This window comes from Lissotriton helveticus, chromosome 9, assembly GCF_964261635.1.
Source record: "Lissotriton helveticus chromosome 9, aLisHel1.1, whole genome shotgun sequence".
Taxonomy (NCBI): domain Eukaryota; kingdom Metazoa; phylum Chordata; class Amphibia; order Caudata; family Salamandridae; genus Lissotriton; species Lissotriton helveticus.
The window spans coordinates 287,342,055-287,362,790 of record NC_136070.1 but is presented as its reverse complement, the minus strand read 5'-3'; the positions used below and the strand labels follow the sequence as shown (position 1 = coordinate 287,362,790).

At 50.0% G+C, this 20,736-nt stretch overlaps 1 protein-coding gene across 1 annotated transcript in view; it reads left to right on the top strand.

The window, feature by feature from the left end:
* Positions 1-20,736, top strand: part of LOC144781259 (phospholipase B1, membrane-associated-like) — a 211,649-nt gene that overhangs the window by 154,382 nt on the left and 36,531 nt on the right. The window lies entirely within an intron of this gene.

The following is a 20,736-nucleotide window of genomic DNA, read 5'->3' as shown; positions in this document are numbered from 1 at the left end:
AGATGGAGATGTAGTGGCATGTTAAAATACAGATTCGGTAATTTTACCGTATCGGTAATTTTACCGATTCTGTAAAATACCGAATCGGTAAAATTACCAACTCTGTATTTTGCCATGTAGGTAGCACTGCAATCAGTGCTACAGGGGTCTAAGAATTCGTTATTTACCACCAACTAGAAGTTGGTGGTAAATAATGAAAACCCTTTAAAAAGCATTTTTTTTGCTTTTTAAACAGTGCCATGTTGCATACATACATGCCCTAAGGGCATGTATGTCTGCAACATGTGCACCCATGCACAATTGAGGGGTGCAACAGGGTGTCAAAGTGACACCCTGCCACCCTTCAATGTCTCCCCCAATTACCGAATCGGTATTTACCGATTCGGTAATTGACATTCATTCCTATGGGCCTACAGGCCCATAGGAATGAATGGCAATTACCGAATCGGTAAATACCGATTTGGTAATTACCGAAACTTACCAATTCGGTAATTTTTAAAGAAAAATTACCTACATCCCATTTGCCTGTTCTTAAATACCGAATCGGTTTGATTCGGTATTTAAGAATCGGTAATCTGGGATTACCTACATCAGGCCCTAAAGGCATAAAAAGTGCTTAGACGCCAATAGTGGTCACAGGTTACTTGACGTTGCAAGGGACCGGTGCAAATCCAAAGTTCAGACTGACCACGATCGACAGCAGGCCGGCTACAGGACCCAGACACGTCCCACTGATGAAATACCACGGATGGAGCTTTGGTCAACGTCGAGAGTGTACTGTGTTGTCGTCAAGCAGCACAAAGGGGGTCCCATATTGCCGTCTAACTCTGTTAACGTGAATGTAATGTGTCTTTATCGAGCCACGCAGGCTGTGGAACTGCTGCAATTGGGTAGCCTCTATGTCGAAGGGCAATGCCTTGTTTTTGATGAAAACAGCTGCAGAACCCACTTCTGAGGCCCAGAGTTTAGAGGGGGCACTTCAGTCAAGGGAAGGACTCACAGAAGGCAGAGTCCAGCAGCACTAGCAGAATTGTAGGAAGTCTTTTGGGTTCCTGAGACTTCAGCAAGCCGGAGGCAAGCCAGCAAGCCCTTGGAGATCACTTGAAGGTAAGGCATAGTCCTTCCAAGCAGTTAGGGAGAAGCAGGTAGCAGGACAACTAGCAGTAAAGCAGTCCTACCCGAAAACCAGTCCAGTTGAGTCCTTTAAGCAGCAGAGCAGTCCCTTCAAGATCCAGAAATCTCTGATTTTAGGGGGTCAGAGAACCAGTGCTTAAACCCAAAAGTGCCTTTGATGTAGATGGTGACTTCAGAAGATCCCTCTGAAATGCACAAGGATCCCTTTCGAACCAGTTCTGTATGCCAGGCTACCTGTGGGGGGCTAAATCAGTGCTTTGTGTGTGGACAGGACACTACCTATCGAGTGTAAGCTTCAGCCCCTTCCATTCCTTCCTGCCCAGGAAGTCTCATCAGAATGCAAATGAATGCAGATGAGTGCCCAGAATGCAGATGAGCCTTATCTTCTTGTATTTGTGGCTGTTTAAACGGAATGCACAAAGTATAGCTGTCACCCAATCCAGACATGTATTGGAGACAGGCTGTCAGGCACAAACAGCAGCAAGTATGGAGAAATGTCCACTTTCTAAAAGAGGCATTTCTAAAACAGTAATGGTAAATCCAACATCACCAGTAAGGAGGATTTAACATTACCATTCCAAACATATCAAACTGGGAAAAGCTACTCCTCTCTGATCAGGAATTACAGGTTAGAAGTGCAAGGAACGTCTAATACTGGCCCATGAGATGAGTACGCCTCACAGTAGTGAAAAAACTAAATAGGCTGTTTTTCACTACCAGGACATGCAAAAAAATTAAAGGTACATGTCCTACCTTTTACTTACATAGCACCCTGCCCTTAAGGTTACTCAGGGCCTACCATTAGGGTGACTTATTTGTAATTTGTAATAGAGTTTAAGGCTTGACAAGTAGTTTTAAATGCCAATTCGAAGTCCCACTAAACTGCACACACTGGAACTGCGGTGACAGTCCTTAGACAGGGTTGAAAAGCTACGTCTGTGGTGGCACAATCAGTGCTGCAGCCCACTAGTAGCATTTGATGTACATACCCTGGGTATATGGTATACCACTTTACAAGGGTCTTACCAGTATGTAAAATATTTCAATCAGGTATACCCCAGTCTCATCATGTTTTAGGGAAGAAGCACATGCACTATAGCACTGGTTAGCAGTGGTAAATTGCTCAGAGTCCTAAGGTCAACAAAAAGAGTTCAGCAAAAAGTGGAGGAGTAAGGCAAAAAGTTAGGGGTGACCCTTCAAAGAGGGCTGTTTGCCAAAAGTAGCGAATAAAACCTCGGACCTGGGGAACTGGGTTCGAATCTCGGTAATGACGCTAAACCTCCTGTGATTCTGGGCAAATCACTTAATCTCCCCATGCCTAACAAAAAAATGAATGCGTGTCCTCATGTAACGTAACTGGTGCTATGTAAAGTGCTCTGATACCCGGTTCGGTTTAGGGTCAACTTCGCGCTATATAAAATGACAATATTCAAGGATGATATTTGAACGGGGTGTAACAGCAGTGAAGCTTGCTATTGTAGGGGTGGGATTGGTCTTCATGAAGCCTGATCCCGTTAACCATGCATCAACCAAGCCAATAGGGCTGGGTTTAATGTGCTTACGCTTGCCTGCTCAAATGCACACTAACCATCTGTGTAAATCTCTGCATAACCTGTCTCTGTGCTATGTCTTTTATTGCACAATTTTATGATGCTGCTGTTTTTTATGTCTCCAACTTGCAAACAGGAAAAAGTCTGTGTATTATTTGTTACATTCCTGCAATATTGTAACAATATCCTATGAGAACATTTGCACACACTGGTCCAGATGAACAAGCATTTTGCACTGGGTTTGTGCCACAAAGTCGAGGCAAACCTGTGCAAAATATTTTTATTTACTTTCCAGTTCAAAACTTACTTTGAAATGGAATGTTGCCTGAAAGTAACACAAAGCTGTTCATCATTGGGGCATTCCATGGGTGGTACATAGGCGTTCCCATGCCTTCACCCATGGTTTATGATGCAACAGCCTATCTACTAATGATAGTAGACAGGGTTTCACACCAAAAAATATCACAACTTAAAAGCAAGCACCCTTCAAGTACAAAACTCATGCTTGTCTCATAGAGACACCATTCAACTATGGTGCAAAGGTGGGTGCATGATGCTCAGCAACCTAATTGTGCACCGCACTAGCGCTAGGAAGAGAGAAGGATAGTACTATAACTCTGTAGAAATGGTGCTTACCTGCTCTCTCCCTATCACACAACGCAGCACAGCAACTTTGGGTGTTGCGCTGCGTTCTGTGAAAGTTTCATCTTATTTTCTACATTGGTCTCTTTTACATAATTATGTTGATCTCTTAACCTTACGAATTACAAATGCAATGACAACAAGTGCTATGAAAACACCCAGTGCAAAGAAGAAATTGCAAGGGTTTACAACTAATCAATAAAATCATATGATGTGGTAGCAAGACCTCTGACCTTCCTGGTCACTGTCACTGCTCTCCCCCACGCAGCTCCACCATTAAGGGTCTGCCCTTGAGCCCGAGCTCCTTTCCAGGTAGGTGTTCAAGGCCCTCCTCCACCCGTAAGCTCCTGCCCTCGCCTCATGCCTGGTGGTCTAGTGAAAGAGCACCCTGCTCTTCTGCCATTCCACCCTATTCTCTTTTGTCTCTTTTCTCTTTTCCTTGTTTCTCTTTTGCATCTTTTCCCTTTCCCTTTTCCTTTTCCTTTGCCTCTTTTTCTTTTTCTTTTCCTTTGCCTCTTTTCTCTCACCTCTTTCTTTGTTTGCCTCTGCTTCACACCCTCTTCCTGTGCTCCCTGCCGCTGCTGCCCCCTTGGCCCCTCCCCTCCAGTGTGGTGTTCCTGCCTCCCAGCTGATCACCCTCCCCGACCCACGTGCAGGTGGTGCGCCGCTGGCGTGCCAAAGGAAAGCTGCCTGCGCCCTCTGCAACCTGACTGCGACCAGCGACAGTCACCCTGGTCCCTCAAGCCTCTGCCATTATGACCCCAGCACCCTCCATGCTCTCAACCCTAGATACAGCAAAAACTGCCAGCTCTTGATGCTGAGCAACACCAAAGGCCAGCTCTCCTGCTGACACCACCGCTGCACCTTCACCAACCTCCAGACCCCAGCAGTAGCCCCCAGCCCACCAGATGCCAGTTCACACAAACCACTGAACTGCATCCTCCTCAATGTGGGCTCCCTGCACAGATGCACCATAGAAATCTGGGACCTCCTCAAAACTCGCACACCCAATGTTGCCTTCCTCACAGAGTCCTGGACCAATGCCAGCTCCACACCCGACATCGCAACCGCCTTCCCCGACGGATACAAGATCCTGAGAAAAGACGGGCCCACCCGCCCAGGAGGAGGCCTCACCATCATGGACAAAAGCTCCCTCTGCCCGACAACCACTGACTCAAACGATAACTCGACCTTCATGGAACACATCCACTTCCAGATCTAGACCAACCCCGAACGACGTTCCGTGGAACTCTAGTCTACAGACCCCCAGGCACTCTGTTCACTAACATCATCGCCGACTTGATAGCAACCCACACCATCACCTCCACAGACTACATACTACTTGGAGACCTAAACTTCCACCTGGACAACCATGACGACGCCAACACCACCGCCCTCCTTGAGAACCTCGCCAACATAGGACTGAAGCAAATTGTCACTGCCCCCAATCAGACAGCAGGACACACACTCAACCCCGTCTTCGCAGGAGGAAATAGCATCTCCTTCAGCTACATCATAGATCTACTCTGGACTGACCACCACTGCATACATTTATCTTTTACAAAACCCACCGCGCACAAGCACTCGCACCACCTCCCAGGCAGAATCTGGAACAAAGTCTCTGATGAACATCTTTCCTCTGCCCTCGCCTGCACCCCAACTACAACAGACACCAACGCAGCGGCAAGCAACCTCTACCAATGGATCGCCAACTGCGCCAACACCCTCGCCCCCCTCCAGAAGACAATAAGACAACACATCAAGAAAGCAAACTGGTTCACCACGGCACTCCAAGAATCCAAACACTCCTGTTGATGACTGGAAAAAATGTTGAGAAACAGCAAACCTTTTTTAGAAAAAAGCAATAGCACCCGGCTCAGTGCTGACGATACCAAAAAATCTGTGTGCTAACTATAGATACTTTCTAACATAATAAACACTGAATCAATCCAGTTAAGAAAATATTTTTAGTTTTATTAATTTTTGTTTTTTCATAGTATCAAAAATATACGATATATCGACATCCACTTTTCTGATATACACATGGATAAATACATATTATTGCATATATTACTTAAGTAAGTTCAACCACCAATTTGATTAGAATATCACAAATAGAAATATATACCAGATTTTTCACATGTTGTCTGACTTTGTACAGTAGATTTAAACATATTATAGACATAAAAACAAACTCATTTTATACATTAGATTTGAACATATTGTGAACATAGACACAAGAAAAACAAAAATACACTGGTAGTGATTTGCAGAATACCACCAACACATTTCGGCAAATGCCTTCTTCAGGATTTTTTCTTTTACCAGTGAATACTGTATAGTTTTCCAATGATATTTATCTTGCCGATTCCTTCTCATATGTAGAAGATGATTTAAAATGGACCACTTGATCGGTATCAAGCTGAACTATGCGGGAGATTTTTCCACCTAAGTTTCTTCGTGATATGGTAAATCTCAATGTTGATGGACTTAAATGCTACGTTCTCTGTATGTGGTACACTGTATCCGCTTAGAAATCAGTCCATTCTTGGAATTCCTATTTCTTATACACTTGAGGGGTTCCTCTTGTACCCTTATATTGATATGATGGCCACTTGCGAAGTGGCGGGTCCTGTCGTACCTCCAGCCAGTTTTGCCGCATAGATTCAGCAAAACTCCAGAAACACGCATAGCCTACAAAACAGCCACCACAGCACACCACCAACTCATCAAATCCACAAAGAAGAACTTCCTCCAAGACAGAATCATCCACAACGCCCACAACTCCAAAAAACTCTTCTCCATCATACAGTAATTTGCCAAACCCCACAGCGAAATAACAGATATCCCTCCCTCCCATGTCCTCCGTAACAGACAGAGCACCTTCTTTCACCTCTAGATCAAGACAATCTATGCCAACTTTGACGACCAAGACCTCTGCACCGCCTCAAACCCCTCCAGCGACTGCAACCAACAGATCCTACTTACTTGGACCCCACTCACAACAGAAGACACCCTAAAGACCATGAAGGATATCCACTCTGGAGCACCTTCAGAATCCTGCCCACCACACATCTTCCACAGAGCCACCACTTCCATCGCACCCGAGCTATGTCGAACCATCAACTGCTCCCTCGAGACCTCCACATTTCTCGACAACCGGAAGCACGCCAAAGTCAACCCCCTCCTTAAGAAGCCCTCCTCAGACCACAAGGATTTCAGGCCTGTCTTGCTGCTTCCTTTCGCAGCCAAGGTCATTGAATAAGCTGTCAACACCCAGCTAGCATACTTCTTCGAAGCCAACAACATCCTAGACACCAAGACCACCCTCCTCACAGCCACAGATGGCATCCGCGCCCTCCTTGACCAAGGCCAAACTGCAGCTCTCGTTCTCCTGGACCTATCAGCAGCCTTCAACACCATCTCCCACTACACACTAGCCACCAGACTCCACAACACCGGCATCCAATGAAAGGCCCTAGACTGGGTACACTCATTCCTCATGGGCAGAACACAGAGGATAAGACTCCCGCCATTCCTCTCAGAACCAACAGAGACCAGATGCGTAGTACCCAAAGGATCCTCCCTCAGCCCCACCCTCTTCAACATCTACATGGCCCCCTCACAACTATTGTCAGAAACCATGGTCTCAACCTGCGCCAATGACACCCAGCTCATCCTCTCCCTCACCAAGGAACCCAACATCACCAGGCACAACTTCCAAGAAGGGAAAAAAGCAGTCGCAACCTGGATGAAGAACAGCTGCCTGAAACTCAACTCAGAGGAAACAGAAGTCCTCATCCTCGGCTCTACGGCTCCTGATGGGACAACACTTAGTGGCCCACCCACCCGGACAGACCATGCGCGTAACCTGGGCATCATACTGGACTCACCGCTCACTATGAATCACCAGATCAATGATGTCTCCTCAGCATGCTACAACACCCTCCAAATACTACATAAAACATTGAAATGGATACCCTAACTAGAGAAAACAGTCACTCATGCCCTCATCACCAGCAGAGTGAACTACAGCAACTATGCCGGAATAAACAAAAAATTCCTCTGCAGACTCCAGACCGTCTAGCATGCCGCAGCCAGGCTAATCCTTGATACCCCACGGCACAACCACAACCACATCACCCAACACCTCCGTAAACTCCACTGGCACCCCGGCAAAAGAAAAATAAATTTCAAGCTGCTCACGCACACCTACAAGGCCCTCCACAACATCGAACATCAATACCTTAACAACCGCCTCTCCTTCCATGCCTCCAAGAGAAACCACCGCTTAGCCGACCTCTCCCTAGCCACTGTCCCACGCTTCTACAGGAACAGAGCGGGGGGAAGGTCCTTCTCATATCTCGCAGCCAAGACCTGGAAAGATATCCCACTTCACGTCTGGCGAAAGACCTCAAAACTTGGCTCTTTGACTGACCTCAATAGAGCAGCTCTGAGCCATTTCAAAATGACAAAGCAGTGGTGGTTGAAACCGACCCTTAAAAAGGAGTGACTGATACCAAAATCCTTGTTGGGTAGCGCAAAGAAAATCTGGAACTCATTACCTCCAACTCTATGCATAACTGTACCTGAAATCCCTTGTCCTCCAATAATTCTTTGGTAAAAACTGTAATCAACTCTTGGCACAGACATCTATACTACCTCAACCTTTTTATGCTGTTTATACCTATTATACATTCTGTTCTATGCAGTTATCTACCATGTTGTTTTCTCATTCTTTGTAATTATTTATAGTAATAGTAATATTTTTTGTGTACCTTCCCTGTAAGTGCTCTAGTACCCTTAAGTAATGTCCATGCTATTTAAATATGCATAAATAATGTAATATGTAGGACAAATATAGAAGGATGGCTGAGCGAAGTTGCGCTGGGTTGTGATACAGTCTACGCGTCGCGCTACTCTGCATGTATTAGACGATCTCTGGCTTTGTAATTGTAGGTACCACTGGGACTCGCCTGCTACTTTGGATTGAATACTGCTACTATAATATTGATTATCTCAGGAGTCTTCAGACTGCAATTACTTTAATGCTGTTCACTGTGTGATGTTATACGTTTACGAATATTTAACTACTTTACTATTAGCCCTGAGGAAGTCTGTGGTCTTTAAACCAGGACGAAACACGTGTTTGCGGCTAGTTTGTCTGAGAAGAGTGACATCAGAATAAAGGAAGATATGAAGATTACTTACGTCTCAAGATTCATTTGAAGAACTTTATTGTCTCTTATTGATTAGCCCAGGATATAATTTGCTAATAGAAACAAGCATTTGCAATGCATAAGGTCTCGCATTAGGAAAGTTTGAGCTATTGGTATTGTAAATGACACATTTTTTATATATGTGTTGGTTTTGAAAATAGCAAAAATAATAGCTTTGTCATTTACAATGCCAATAGTTATAACTTGTGACACCTATAGCATTTGTAATGCAATATGTGTTGTATTCACGTGACTTAGATGTATTGATATTACAAATAACAATGGCTTTGAATGAGAGGGGCGTGGCTTGCCGCTTGAAGATGGTGGTCGCAGCTTGAGCGAGCTCCGGCCGGCCCGCTACTTCTCCTGTGATTATCCTGCCTCTGCCCTGCTTTCAGGCGCCCGTTACCAGTGTACGGGGTCTGGGGCTGCCTGTCGGCGATCCGGTGCCCTGAGCGGAGCTCCCAGAGCCGGGGACGCGACGCGAGCCGACGTGCCATCTGGAGGCCTGCACCAGTGAGGTGGAGCCGGGGACCTAGAGTTTCGCGCCCCCGGACCTGGACACCTACCGGGCGGCCTGGGGTCGCGGACGACAACCGGCGACCGGGACCCGCCGGAGGCGCCCGCTGCCGAGCGCTCACCTGTACCCCTGCCTGGGTTTAGGAGGGCCATCGCTGGCCCCAAATCTGCGGAGAGTGGCGCGCTGACCGAGGAGGCCTTGACACAGCGCCAGCCATTGTGGGCGGCCTGGGCGCCCAGCGGGATCCCCGGCCTCGCGTGTGCGAGCGGCTGACCTGCGGTGCGGGCTGCTCGGCCTCTGCCGCCCGCGCAGGCCGGCTTGGCGGCAAAACCGCAGGGACCTTGTCGGACGGACGCGGTGGTGCAGGGGCGGCGGCAGCTGGTGGGACCCCCCCCCGGAGAACTGATCGGACCAGCGCTGGTGCTGGCGGGGGCTCTCAGGTCCGCGGCCTACCCCCAGGAGGGGGCATTTGCTGGTTGGTGACGTTCCCCCCACTCCTCCTGCCTGCCTTACTCGGTAGATGCTCCGGGGCTCCGACACTGGGGGGGACCACTGAGGTATCTCTGCTGGGAGCTGTAGGCCTGGGGGCTGATCTACTGGGGAATCCTCTGCACTGGGAGCCTTAACTCCCGGGACTGGTGCTGGCTGCCTATATACTGGGACTGGCCCCCCTTTTGCTTTGCTTTGAGACACGGCTTGCCCGCCTGGAGGGGATACACATGCTTTGATCGCCTGAACCCCTGGCTGAAAAGTGCTGGGCTGCGGTGAGGAACTACCGGGAATCCTTCTGCGCACTCTGTGCCCTCCGGGAGGAGGGGAGTAGTGGGGCCTTGTGAACCATGGGGCGCCCTCGGAAGCCCCCGACGGACGTGGAGGAGGGGGCGGCGAGCAGCCAGAGCTCTGCCGTGAGTGAGGGGCCGCCGTCGGGCCTGCCTCAAGGCCAACTGGAGCAGATTCTACAGGCCATCGCAGACACCAGGGAGGCCCTGCGTCTGGATATCGGCCAAGTGTCCACGGGCCTGGGACTTTTGAGAGCGGACCACGGCAAGCTAGCGGACCGGGTCAAGCAGACTGAAGGCCGTCTGGACGTGCTGGAACCGACGGCCAAGGCGAACGAGGTTGCCATAGGGGAGCTGCAGCGCAGGGTACACCTCCTGGAGCAGAGAGCGGAGGACGCGGAAGGGCGCAATCGCCGCAACAACATCCGCGTGGTTGGCCTGCCGGAGAAAATCGAGGGGGCTGACATGGTAGGCTACCTGGAGCCCTGGCTGCGCAGCGTGGTGGCGCCGGAGGGCCTGACCCAGTTTTACACGTTGGAGCGCGCCCATCGGGTGCCAGCTCGACCCCCAGCGGAGGGCAGGCCACCACGCCCAGTGGTAGCGCGCTTGTTGCACTTCAGGGACCGTGATCTTATCCTGCAGAGGGCGAGAGCACTGGGGCCCTACCGGGTGGACAACGCTCAGGTCTCTATTTACCCGGATTACTCCCTAGAGGTGCAGAGGCAACGCTCCACATTTCTGGCAGTCAAGAGAGCATTACGGGAGGAGGGCATCCGCTACTCGCTTCTGTTTCCTGCGCGTCTGAGGATTATGATGGATGGTAAATCTTCTTTCTATGACTCTCCAGATGAAGTGTGGGACTGGTTGGAGCTCTATAAAGCTGGGACGGATGGTCCCCCTGCATCTGACGAACGACGGAGGAAGCCGCAACAATCCAGGCGATCCCGGAGACCCAGGAGGAGACCGCCGAAGGCTGGAACACCTTCTGTCTCGCAAACCGAGTTGGAACGCAGGGAGGCCCTTCAGGCGGTTTCAAACATCTCCAAGGCGGTGGCGGTGCTCTCTGCAGCGGAGACGGGCTCCAAAATGGGCTCGGAGGAAGCAGTGTCGGAGGAATCGAGTGTTGGTGATAAGGGACTACCTTCGGTCACGCCTGGGACGGCTGATGATTTATTGGATGAGTGACCTTCGGGACCTGTCCTGCTGGTATCGTATTTGCTGTGGGACAATTGGGTTGGGACTGGGGCGGAGGCACGTGGCTGGGAGTGTTGGGTTGTTACGGGGTGCTGGGGGGATTCCCTCCCGCTGCTGGCGATCTAGACCACTACGGTAGCGGGGATATGGGGCATCGAGGACACGATAGGGAGGGCTGGCCAGGGGACACGGTTCGCTCACGCCCTATTGGAGGTAGCGACAAGCCGCCCCTCCTCCTCACACCTATTGTGGGACTCTGGTAGTTACCGGAGACGTTTCAACTGAGGTTATTGACATTTGGATGGGACTCTGCTGTTTAGGGCCTGTTCTGGGGATGGGTGGGTTAGGGGGTTGTTGGGTGATGTTCTGGGGTTGGATTGGGGGTGATGTCAGTGTGTCCAGACTCTGGGTTATCGACGGAGCTACTTTTACTGTTGTGAATGGGGACCATACCTGACCTCAAATGTGTGACCTGGAATGTACGGGGACTGAACTCCATGCTGAAACGCCACAAGGTGCATGCCTATCTTGTCCGTAGGGGGGTACACATAGCCTTTCTGCAAGAGACGCATGTTGACCACTGCGAAGGGCGGGCTTTACAGCGCAGGTGGCGGGGTCAGCTGTTTCACACGAGCTACTCGGCATTTGCGAGAGGGGTCCTGGTCTGGGTGCGGGCGGGGGTCCCCTTTCAGCCGCTGCAGACGGTGCTTGACCCTGAGGGGAGGTTCGTGGCTGTACAGGGCCGATTGGACGGGAGGGATGTCACACTCTGTTGTATATACGCCCCCAATGTAGACCAACCTGCCTTTTTTGCGCGTCTTTCAGGGAAGCTGGCGTCTGTATTAGCCAATGCAGTCATATTAGGGGGGGACTTTAATTCGGTCCTTGATGTGGGGATGGACAGGTCTCACCCTCCACTGGCGCAGGCAGCGGCGCACAGGCTAGCGCAGAGTAGGCGAGCATGGCAGAGTGGCTGGGGCCTGGTTGATGCGTGGCGTACCCAACACCCAACGGAGAAAGACTTCTCGTTCTATTCCCCTCCGCACGAGCTTCATGTTCGCCTTGACAGCATTCTCTGCACGCCAGATGTTCAGTGCCTGGTCCGTCATAGTGAGTACCTGGCCAAGACAATTTCTGACCATAACCCTTGTCTGGTAACGTTCCACTGGATGCGGCAACGCCAAGCTATACCGACGTGGCGATTGAACCCGCTGGCGCTTGAGGACCCGGTATTTCGAACAGAAGTAGGTATCGGGGTGGAGGGCTACTTTGGCGATAACGCGGGCACGGCTTCTAGTAGAGCGCTGGAATGGGACGCTTTTAAGGCGGTGGTTCGGGGTCTATGCATATCGGCCACGGCGGGAGTCCGGAAAACTCTCTTGCGGGACCTCACGAAGAGCGAGGATCGCTTGCGTGAGGAGGAGAGGCGCTTCCACGCAGCCCCGGAAGCTCGCGAGGCGGTTTCATCGGCGCGGGAGGCCGTGGCGGCAGTGATGGAAAAGCTGCGCTGCTTTGATTATAAAGAGTTCCTGATTCGAGCTCATGCTGAGCGCGACAAAGTGGGTTCCCTCCTGGCTTGGCTGGCCTCTCCAGGAACTCGTGGCACCCCGATTGTGGCTATCGCTACACCGGAAGGGACTGAGGTTTACTCCCAATCGGGGATTAATGACCAGTTTTTCACATACTACGCGCACCTTTATAAGAGTGCGACACCGTGTATGCTAGAGGACTTGGACGAGTTCCTCCGGGTGGCGCAGCTCCCCCGACTAGACCCTGACCATGTGGCCACACTGGGCGGTGACATCTCTGAAGGTGAGATTCGGGTGGCCATTAAACAGATGGCTCGCCGGAAGACTCCCGGTACAGATGGGATACCGATCGAGTTTTATGCAGCTTATGCTGACGTGTTGGTGCCGCGCTTGCTTGTGGTGTACCGAGAGGCGTGGGACATGGGGACTCTCCCCTCGTCGACCCGGGAAGCTTTGGTGATTCCCTTACTGAAGCGGGACGGCGACGCCACCTCACGCTCGGCCTACAGACCCTTGTCCATGCTCACAACGGACTATAAAATATTGAGCAGGGTTCTTGCGACGCGATTGCTGCCCCACATGCGAGCATTGGTACACCGGGACCAGGCAGGGTTTATCCCCCAGCGCACTACCGCTACCTGTGTGCGACGACTGCTTCGGGTCATGGAGGGCTATGTTGACGGCCTGCCAGGACCCGCTGTTCTGTCAACTGATATTGAGAAAGCATTTGACAGCGTCGAATGGCCGTACTTGCTTCGCGTACTGGAGACCTTCGGCCTGGGTGAGCGATATGTGAAATGGACCTCCTTGCTCTATGCTGCGGCCACAGCCCGAGTCAAGACTGGGGCCACTATTTCGGCCCCTTACAGGGTAGAACGTGGAACTAGACAGGGCTGTTCCTTGTCCCCTCTCCTGTTTGCGTTAGCTATAGAGCCATTGGCAGCTCACGCCCGTCTGGGTCAGGCATATGAGGGCTTACAGCTAAGAGGCGACACGCACTATATCTCCCTTTACGCTGACGATTGCCTACTGTTTCTGGCCGATGCGGACGCCGCCCTACGCGGGGCTAGACGCCTGTTATCGGATTTCGGCCACCTTTCGGGACTAAGGGTCAATTGGAAGAAGTCATGCCTCTTCCCGCTAGGGTCAGGAGCGGACGACTCCCAACCAGAGGATGAGCTGCGGTGGGAATTTCACTGCCTCCCTTATCTGGGTACGCGTATATACCGGTCCCAATTGGACCTCTTGGAGGGTAACATCGAGAGAGCGATCCGGAACCTGCGAGGCTGTATGGGGTTTTGGCGGACGCTACCGCTGGCGATCGCGGGGCGAGTGGCGTTACTCAAAATGGTGGCGCTGCCCCGCCTCTTATATTTGTTTCGCACTCTACCAGTCTGGATCCCGGCTTCCGTGTTCGCCAGATTGCGATCCTTGGTCACCGAGTTCCTTTGGGGTGCGGGCAGGAGGCGAGTAGCGCTGACCACACTGATGCGCCCTAGGTCGGACGGGGGACTAGCCGCCCCTGACTTTGAATGGTACTACTTAGCGGCCCAGCTGCAATGGCTTACTCAGGAAGTGGCTCTTGAATTCAGAGGCCCGGAGGGGGCTGCAGGCGGCTTCCTTCCGAGACATGTCATGTCCTTCGTTATACTGGCCCAGAAGCTGGACCTTTCCCTACTCTCCAGCGAGGAACGGACGATCCGCAATTGCTGGCTGCGATGCCATAGACGAGCCGGCGTCGCTCGCCCATATGCCCCGGAAATCCCACTGGGGATGTGCACTGCCTTCCCGCATGGAGGGGATTGGTCAGCTTTGGCGACCTGGGAGGACCTAGGCCTGCAAATGGTCGGTGATCTGTACAAGGAGGGATCGCTGCTGTCATTCCAGGAGCTGCGTGATGTCTACGACCTCCCGAGGGGGGATTACCTGTTGCACGCCTCGCTCGTGGCTAGCATCCAGCGCCACTGGAGGAAGGGCCTCTCTGAACCGCCCACGTCTGAGAGTTGTCAGTATGTGGTTATGGCGGCTGGTACTTACAAGGCCGTCACCTGTCTATACCGGAGGCTGTCGTCGGCGACGCTGCAGCCCCTGGACGGACTGAGAGCCAAATGGGAAGCGGATATTGGTCGACCGATTCCCGACACGACTTGGCCGCAGCTTTTGCGGCGTGCATGGAAAGGCACGAGGAATGCCAGGTTCCAGATGATCCAATTCTTCTCTCTTCACCGAGCTTACCTGACACCGGTCAAGATCTCGCAGTACTTTGAGGGCGCGCCTTCGCTCTGCCCTAGGTGTGGAATGGAGGAGGCGGATTTCGCCCATATGTTCTGGGCGTGTGTGAAGCTGACCGATTACTGGGAGGCGGTGATGGCCTGCCTGAATGCTGTCACGGATCGGAATATTGGAGCAGATATGGGCGTGTGCTTGCTGTTGTGGTTCCCTCATACCCCCCGCACCCGCGTCACCAGCAAATTCATCGATTTGGGCCTGATATTGGCCAAACGGGAAATTACCATGCACTGGAAATCCAGCCAGGGCCCCAGCTACTTGCGCTGGCGATCTACACTGGAGAGGTGGGCTACGGCAGAGGGCGCACTGCAGCTGCGACAGGCCAGGCGACTAGATACTGACAGGGCACTGGACACAGCCAGAGCGTGGGAGGCCCTTGTGGCCGAGCTGCGACTCCCTGAGGGCGACCAGGAGGAGGATAGTGAGGCGCCGACGCCATAGGGGGCTGTAGGGGTGAGGTTCCCTGTTCCGGATACGACACACACCTGCCATGCATAAAGACAAAGTTTGTGAGGGTTCAGGCCCCCCACTGGGAAGCATCATCTACCTCCCCTTCAATTGCCCGGAAGGAGGGAGGGATTGTGGAGCATTAACTGTTGGACGGAGGACACTGGCACACTGACTAGGGGGGTGGGATCCAGGGAGGGACCGGTTGTGGGATTGTTTTTCTAAATGGTATGTTCTCAGAAAAGACTCATCTTCCTACACTCTTCAGTGTGCATGTAAACAATGACCAGTATCTTGAATGTCTTTCTCTGAAACGCCAATAAAAATTGTTTTTGCAAAAAAAAACAATGGCTTTGAATTTTTTTAATAATTAATACTTAAATAAAAGTTATTGTAATTTATAATGGCAATAGCTTAAACTTTTGTAAATAACTTTTGTGAAGAATATGTTCAGTGTATTTTATTGTGACGAAAATCCAAGAACAGAAGTGAAATACTAACCTCTTTTTCTGACATTTTTAATAAAGCTTGAAACATTGAGAGATCATATTTGACCCAGTTGTTGGTAAATGGTTGCACAGATTGATGCTGTGGTGGGGCTGAGAGATGTTGTGGTGGCGACTAGTGATACTGTGGCATTCAATGATCCTGTGGTAGCGCATAGTGATGTTGTTGTGCCCCTTAGTGATGCTGTGGTGGTGCTGAGTGATGCTGTGGTGATGCGATAGATAGAGTGAGTGGGATAGAGAGATAGAGTGAGGGCGATAGATAGATAGAGGGAGGGCGATAGATAGAGGGCGATAGAGAGATTGAGTGAGCGAGATCGATAGATAGATAGATAGATAGATAGGAGTGAGGGCGATAGATAGCTAGACAGATAGATAGAGTGATGGCGATCAGTATCTGAATAAATAGATAGAATGAGGGCGATAGATCGATAGAAAGATAGATAGAGTGAGGGCGATAGATAGATAGAGTGAGGGCGATAGATAGCGTGAGGGCGATAGATAGATAGATAGATAGCGTGAGGGCGATAGATAGATAGATAGAGTGAGGGCGATAGATAGATAGATAGATAGAGTGAGGGCGATTAGATAGAGTGAGGGCGATAGATAGATAGAGTTAGGGCGATAGATAGAGTGAGGGCGATAGATAGATAGAGTGAGGGCGATAGATAGATAGAGTGAGGGCGATAGATAGAGTGAGGGCGATAGATAGAGTGAGGGCGATAGATAGAGTGAGGGCGATAGATAGAGTGAGGGCGATAAGATAAATAGAGTGAGGGCGATTAGATAGAGTGAGGCCGATAGATAGATAGAGTGAGGGCGATAGATAGACAGATAGAGTGAGGGCGATTAGATAGATAGACTGAGGCCGATAGATAGAGTGAGGGCGATAGATAGACAGAGTGAGGGCGATAGATCGATAGACAGATAGAGTGAGGGCGATAGATAGATAGTTGTGTGTGTGGTTGTGGTTGTGTGTGTGGTTGTGGTTATGTGTGCGTGGTTGTGTGTGTGTGGTTGTGTGTGTGTGGTTGTGTGTGTTATGCTTTGTTTTTCTATGTTATGTTATGCTATGTTTTGTTGTGTTTGGTATGTTATGTTTTGCTATTCTATGATATGTTTTGTTTTGTTATGCTATGCTATGTTTTGTTATGTTATGCTATGTTTTGTTATGCTATGCAATGTATTGTGTTGCTATTCTATGCTTTGTTTTGTTTTGCTATGCAATGTATTGTTTTGCTATCCTATGCTTTGTTTTGTTATGCTATGCTCTGTTTAGTTTTGCTATCCTATGCTATGTTGTGTTTTGTTATGCTATGCTATGCTATGTTTTGTTATGCTATGTTTTGTTATGCTATACTATGTTTTGTTATGCTATGCTTTGTTATGCTTTGTTATGCTATGTTTTGCTATGCTATGCTTCGTTTTGCTATGCTATGTTTTGTTGTGTTTGATATGCTATGTTTTGCTATGCTATTATATGTTTTGCTATGCTATGTTTTGCTATGCCATGTTTTGCTATGCCATGTTTTGTTATGCCATGTTTTGTTATGCCATGTTTTGTTATGCCATGTTTTGTTATGCCATGTTTTGTTATGCCATGTTTTGTTATGCCATGTTTTGTTAGGCTATGTTTTGTTAGGCTATGTTTTGTTTTGCTATGCTATGCTCTGTTTAGTTTTGCTATCTTATGCTATGTTGTGTTTTGTTATGCTATGCTATGTTGTGTTTTGTTATGCTATGCTGTGTTTTGTTATGCTATGCTATGTTTTGTTATGCTATGCTATGTTTTGTTTTTTGTTATGCTATTTTTTGTTATGCTATGTTTTGTTGTGCTTTATTACGCTATGCTTGGTTATGCTATGCTTGGTTATGCTATGCTTGGTTATGCTGTGCTTGGTTGTGCTGTGCTTGGTTGTGCTGTGCTTGGTTGTGCTGTGCTTGGTTGTGCTGTGCTTGGTTGTGCTGTGCTTGGTTGTGCTGTGCTTGGTTGTGCTGTGCTTGGTTGTGCTGTGCTTGGTTGTGCTGTGCTTGGTTGTGCTTGGTTGTGCTGTGCTTGGTTGTGCTGTGCTTGGTTGCGCTGTGCTTGGCTGTGCTGTGCTTGGCTGTGCTGTGCTTGGCTGTGCTGTGCTTGGCTGTGCTGTGCTTGGCTGTGCTGTGCTTGGCTGTGCTGTGCTTGGCTGTGCTGTGCTTGGTTGTGCTGTGCTGTGCTGTGTTTTGCTGTGCTGTGTTTTGCTGTGCTGTGTTTTGCTGTGCTGTGTTTTGCTGTGCTGTGTTTTGCTGTGCTGTGCTGTGTTTTGCTGTGCTGTGCTGTGTTTTGCTGTGCTTTGCTGTGCTGTGTTTTGCTGTGCTGTGTTTTGCTGTGCTATGCTGTGTTTTGCTGTGCTGTGCTGTGTTTTGCTGTGCTGTGTTTTGCTGTGCTGTGTTTTGCTGTGCTGTGCTGTGTTTTGCTGTGCTGTGTTTTGCTGTGTTTTGCTGTGCTGTGTTTTGCTGTGCTGTGCTTTGCTGTGCTGTGTTTTGCTGTGCTGTGCTGTGTTTTGCTGTGCTGTGTTTTGCTGTGCTGTGCTGTGTTTAGCTGTGCTGTGCTGTGTTTAGCTGTGCTGTGCTGTGTTTTGCTGTGCTGTGTTTTGCTGTGCTGTGTTTTGCTGTGCTGTGTTTTGCTGTGCTGTGCTGTGTTTTGCTGTGCTGTGTTTTGCTATGCTGTGCTGTGTTTTGCTGTGCTGTGCTGTGTTGTGCTGTGCTGTGTTTTGCTGTGCTGTGCTATGTTTTGCTGTGCTGTGCTGTGTTTTGCTGTGTTTTGCTGTGTTTTGCTGTGTTTTGCTGTGTTGTGATGTGCTGTGTTTTGCTGTGCTGTGCTGTGTTGTGTTGTGCTGTGTTGTGCTGTGCTGTGTTTTGCTGTGCTGTGTTTTGCTGTGCTGTGCTATGTTGTGCTGTGCTGTGCTTTGCTGTGCTGTGTTTTGCTGTGTTTTGCTGTGCTGTGCTGTCCTGTGCTGTTGTGTTTTGCTGTGCTGCGCTGTGTTGTGTTTTGCTGTGTTTTGCTGTGCTGTGCTGTGCTGTCCTGTGCTTTGATGTGCTGTGCTGTGTTTTGCTGTGCTGTGTTGTGTTGTGTTGTGCTGTGCTTTGCTGTGCTGTGCTGTGTTTTGCTGTGCTGTGTTTTGCTGTGCTGTGCTTTGCTGTGCTGTGCTTTGCTGTGCTGTGTTTTGCGCTGTGCTGTGCTGTCCTGTGCTGTGCTTTGCTGTGTTTTGCTGTGTTTTGCTGTGCTGTGTTGTGCTGTGCTGTTTTACTGTGCTGTGTTGTGCTGTGTTGTGTTTTGCTGCGCTGTGCTGTGCTGTGTTGTGCTGTGCTGTGTTTTGCTGTGCTGTGTTTTGCTGTGCTGTGCTGTGTTGTGCTGTGTTTTGCTGTGCTGTGTTTTGCTGTGCTGTGCTGTGTTGTGTTTTGCTGTGCTGTGTTGTGTTTTGCTGTGCTGTGTTGTGCTGTGTTTTGCTGTGCTGTGTTTTGCTGTGCTGTGTTGTGTTGTGTTTTTCTGTGCTGGTAAGGGTATGTGAGGGTGTGTGTGAGGGGGTGTGAAGGTGAGGGTGTGAGGGTGAGGAGGTGTGTGAGGGTGAGGTGGGTGAGGGTGTGAGGGCTGAGGATGAGTGTCTCCAATGAATGTCACTGCTTGGCCTTCTTTGAAAATGTTCAGTGCTGCAAATAGAGCATGTCGCCCTAATTATCACAGCATGAGGCCCCAAAGATATAATTATCACAGCATGCAGAGAGCCGCCCCACGCTGCTGGAGCACTCAACTGCACATTAATTATAGTGGAGTGCTCCAGCAGCCTGGGGCGCCCGTTGACATGCTGTGATAAGTGGGTCTCATGCTGTGATAATTGTTGCGGCGCCTGAGGAAGTGGAGACTCCTGCTGGGATAATTGGTCTTGTGGCGCCTCAGGAAGTAGAGTTTCATGCTGGGATAATTGGTCTGGCGGGCTTGCAGCGCCTGACGTCCAACAAACGTGCACAAGCTGCTCAACCTTGAAGCGCGTTCACAGACCTGGGTCGGCTCGTGCCCAGGTCTGTATTGGGCTCGTTCACAGCTGTTACTCCCTTGACAGGGAGGAAGGTGACTATAGTCTCGCTGGCGGGAGCGCTTCGCGCTCCAACGCCAGCTCGACCTAAAAATAATGAAACATGTTATGGAAATGGCACACTGTCCCTGTTTGCGCCACTGGGCACCTTTAAACAGTGCACCGGGCACAAACAAAGACATTGTGCCCTATTATAATGAATACACTTCCCCCGGGGCCCTGGGCATGAAGTGAAATATGGAGCGGCTGCCTCAAAGCCGTTCTTTGTTTCGCAGTGCAGTCAACATGCCACCTGCAGTTTAAAGAGGTGACAGATATCCACCTTTAGGCAAGTGCGGTGAGTAACTGCACTCTCCTGCAAGGGGAAGCCTGGGACTCCCTTTTTCCCCTAAAGAGGGAATCTTTCAGGGGTCACACTGATAGTGCGCTGCCTTTTTGTGGCGCACTTTCGGTGATCTCCTAATGGCCTGTTTGCCTTTGCTCCCGTGTCAGTAATACACCGTTGGCACAGAGGCAAAGTGTGCTCCAGCCCCTTCTGCAATACAATTACTCCCCGGAAGCACAGAAAGTGGGGACACATGCCCTGTGCACCACCACGGCACAGTGTATAATACAGCCCAACTGGGGCTGGTGGAGACATGAGTTATGCGAATGAGGATCCCTTTGAGTGACATTTTGAGTGAACTTTACATTTTTCTAACATTTATGCAGTAGTATAGCATGATTAATATTTGATGTCTTACATCCGTGCAATGCCTGAATACTGCACCCATAAATCCACCTCAAAGGAGCCCATATAGAAGAAAAACGTCTGCACCAAATGCAAAGTACAACCGTGAAATAGAGGCGGGTAAATGTCC